Below are 3,814 nucleotides of genomic sequence, written 5' to 3'. Positions count from 1 at the left end.
ATTCGGCAGGTCACCATGTCTGATCTGAGGTTGCGTTCAGAGCATTGTCGCAGGGGGGACAGCAGGGGCCTCAAGGGCAGACAGACTACTCATCCTCCCCTAGCCCCCACATACCCACTCCCCACCACCGAACTCCAAGCAGTGGAGGAGGAGAGCTGACACTGCCTCGGCATGTGGGAACCGAGCAGGAAGGTGTCGGGCTCCATCCCAGGAGGGCAGTCCGATGGTGGTACCATCGACAGCCTCCAAGGTCAGGCTGGATATGCATCTGCTCCCTCCCATCCTCAGACAGGTTTCCTGGCTCTGGGTGGCAGGGGACTCCTTCTCCATCCACATCTCTCCTTGGGGGGATGGGAGGCCCACAGTGGGCTCCCTCAACTCCCTGGCCGCACCCTCAACAGGGGCCAGACACCTCCATGGGTGATGGAAGCCACGACTACCTTCAGACAGGCATAGCCCCTGGAGTAACCCAGGGCTGCAAAGTGTGTTCAAAGTGTCGATGATCACTGTGTCCTACAATTCACATTAGGTCTCGCAGCTAGATGCGTTCTTCATAGATGCACGAGCTGAGTGATCCACCGCTCAGAGTCATACAGTTCTCTTTCACCGGGGATACCTCTGCCCACCTGACATCTCACCTCAAGATGAACACGCAAGGTTTCATGGTCATCATCATAGGAGCCCCGACTGGGGTTAGTGGCCCTGTGCCGTAGGACAGTAGGGAGTCCCACAGTGGCTAGCACGTAGCCACACCACTGACCTTCCGGGTCTTTAAACTGACACCCTGCGTGGAGCAGGACATCCTCCACAGGTACCCATGACCAACATCGAGAGGAGAGGACTAGGGTATGCCACCCCCAGGGGTAGCCCTGCAAGGCAAGAGGGGAGGCCACTGCCCCCCCTGCTGGGATGGCACCCGCTCCTTACCACTAGTGCATGGGGAGCCAGCCACCTCCGGGGCACATAGCAGACTGCACCGCTGGGCCAGGCACACCCTCCACCACCATCCCCTCATGGCAGCCAAAGAGCACCCACACCTCCCACTGACAGATGCACCCCCTCCCTCCCACCACTGGGAGACAAGGGGGACAGACACCGCCCCTTCTCTAACTCCCTCCACTCTACATCTCTTCCTCCCTCCCCCCAGGAGCCACATTCTCAGTCCTGCTGGTGTCCACAAGGGTGCATGGAGAGATAGGAGTCAGACAGAGACACAGAGAGAGACATAGTGGATCAGGGTGGAGGAGTGAGGAGGAGCCCTGGTACCTGGGGACATCGCCGTCCCAGGACCCTCGGTGTTAAAATCCTTCCACAGGTTCACCTACGGAAACCTTGTTATGACTTTTACTTCCTTTAGATAGTCAAGTTTGATTGTCTTCTTGGCACACTGCTGGGGCCGTTATCGACTCCAGTGGGCCAATCTGAGAACTTCAATAAACCATCCAATTGGTAGTAGTGACAGACAGTGTGTACAAAGGGCAGGGACTTAATCAATGCGAGCTTATGAACTGCACTTACTGGGAATTCCTCATTCATGGAGAATAATTGCAATCTCCACTCCGTATCATGAATGGGGTTCAGCGAATTACCCAGACCTGTCGGCCAAGGGTAGACACATGCTGATTCATTCAGTGTAGCACGTTTGCAGCCCCAGACATCTAAGGGAATCACAGACCTTTTATTGCTCAATCTCGTGTGGCTGAAAGCCACTTGTCCCTCTAAGAAGTTGGGGATGACCGCACTGGGCCGCATAACTATTTAGCATGGCTGAGTCTCATTTGTTATCGGAATTAACCAGACAAATTTCTCCACCAACTAACGGCCATGCACCACCACCCACAGAATTAAAAAAGAGCTATCAATCTGTCAATCCTTTCCGTGTCCGGGCTGGATGAGGTTTCCCATGTTGAGTTAAATTAAGCCGCAAGCTCCACTCCTGGTGGTGTCCTTCCATCAATTCCTTTAAGTTTCAGCTTTGCAACCATACTCCCCCAGAACCCATAGACATTGGCTTCCAAGAAATCCCCGGTGGGTCATGGGAATAATGCCGCCAGATTGCTAGTTGGCATAATTTATGGTCAAAACTACGGCAGTATCTGATTGTCTTCGAATGTCCGACTTTCGTTCTTGACAAATGCTTTTGCTTTCTTTCTTCTTGCTTTGGTTCAAGAATTTCACCTCTAGTAGCACAATATGAATGCCCCTGGCAGTCCCTCTTAATCATGGCCCCAGTTCCAAAAACCAACAAAATAGAACCGGAGTCCTATTCCATTATTCCTTGTTAAAGTATTCAGGCAACCGGCTTGCTTTAAACACTCTAATTTTTTCAAAGTAAATGCTTTGGACCCCCAGGACACTCAGTTAAGAGCATCGAGGGAGCGCCAAGAGGCAGGGGCTAGGACAGGTGGTAGCTCACCTCATGGCAGACCACCAGCCAGATCCCAAGATCCAACTATGAGCGTTTTAACTGCAGCAACTTTAATATACGCTATTGGAGCTGAAATTACCATGGCTGCTGGCACTAGACTTGACCTTTAGTAGATCCTTGTTAAAGGATTTAAAGTGTACTCATTCCAATTACAGGGCCACGAAAGAGTCCTGTACTGTTATTTTACTTCACTACCTCCCCGAGTCGGGAGTGGGTAATTTGTGAGACTGCTGCCTTGGATGTGGTAGCCATTTCTCAGGCTCCATCTCTGGAATCGAACCCTGATTCCCCGTTACCCATGGTCATCATGGTAGGCACAGATAGTACCACTGAAAGTTGATAGGGCAGACATTCGAATGTCACGTCGCCGCCACAAGGGCAAGCGACTGGCCTGAGTTTATCTAGAGTCACCAAAGCCGCCGTGTCAAGACCTGGATTGATTTTGTTCTGATAAATGCACACATCCCCAGAGGTCAGCACTCGTCAGCATGTATTAGCTCTAGAATTACCACATTTATCCAAGTAACGGTGGAGTGATCAAAGGAACCATAACTGATTTAATGATCCATTTGCAGTTTCACTGTAGCATCCATGTGCACAGAGACTTGCATGGCTTATTCTTTGAGATAAGCATATGCTACTGGCAGGATCAACCAGATAGGAGCACCTCGGCAGGCGGGCAAGAGGAGGGGCTGCAGCCCACTCCTCTGCAAACAGGAGGGGTCCCTCTTCAGATGGAGGGTGCAACCTGGGTGCTGGTCGTGGACTGGCAACCGCAAGCCCGGAGGGCTGCAGGCCGGCACACTGCATGTCAGCGCTATAGCTAGAGAAAAGGGGGATACAGCCCCACACACTTCGGCCTCGCATGGATGCCGGGGGATGACAGCTGTGTCAGAGGACTCCTTTACCTCAGCCTGGGTTCATCGGTCTCACCTAGGCTTCCGCCCCGAGGGGCACAAAGCACTCGATGCCCCAACTGCACTTCGCTTCTGGGGTGGAGAAGCTCAACCCGCAAGCCATAATTCCCCGAGCCATGCCGTGGGGGCCCTCCACCAGTGGGAGTTGGTTGGCCCAGTCAATCAATGGATGGTGGGTAAGGGCAGTGCGATCCTATGCGGACACCTGGCTGGACATGCTCACCTGGGGTTGGTACCCGGACTTGCACTTTGATGAAAAAACCCTTTATCCCTTAACTCCTGGAGGCTGCCAAATTGTGCCGGATCATGCGAGCCTGCCGGCGATTGGGGAAGTGAACACGCAGGGTGTGACCACCCCTGCAGAACTCCCCTCAGCCCCAGAGGGGCAGGTACGCTCTCATACAGATTTCCAAGTCCACCTCCTTTACAATCCAGGGTTACTCTGGGGACTTAACGATTTTTCGAGAAC

At 53.0% G+C, this 3,814-nt stretch overlaps 2 non-coding genes across 2 annotated transcripts in view; both read right to left on the bottom strand.

Moving 5' to 3' along the window:
- LOC122805154 overlaps nt 1-33 on the bottom strand; it is a 3,690-nt gene extending 3,657 nt beyond the window's left edge. The window contains exon 1 of the ribosomal RNA XR_006365344.1: nt 1-33. This exon is cut by the window's left edge and continues 3,657 nt beyond it. This is a non-coding gene — a ribosomal RNA (28S ribosomal RNA).
- Nucleotides 34-436: 403 nt separating this feature from the next.
- On the bottom strand, nt 437-590 carry LOC122805036. Its single transcript, XR_006365273.1, has one exon. It is a non-coding gene; the product is annotated as a 5.8S ribosomal RNA (ribosomal RNA).
- Nucleotides 591-3,814: the final 3,224 nt, after the last annotated feature.

Source organism: Protopterus annectens, chromosome 6.part0 (genome assembly GCF_019279795.1).
Source record: "Protopterus annectens isolate FY-2018-M chromosome 6.part0, PAN1.0, whole genome shotgun sequence".
Lineage (NCBI taxonomy): Eukaryota > Metazoa > Chordata > Ceratodontiformes > Protopteridae > Protopterus > Protopterus annectens.
This window is presented reverse-complemented; position numbering and strand designations above follow the sequence as displayed.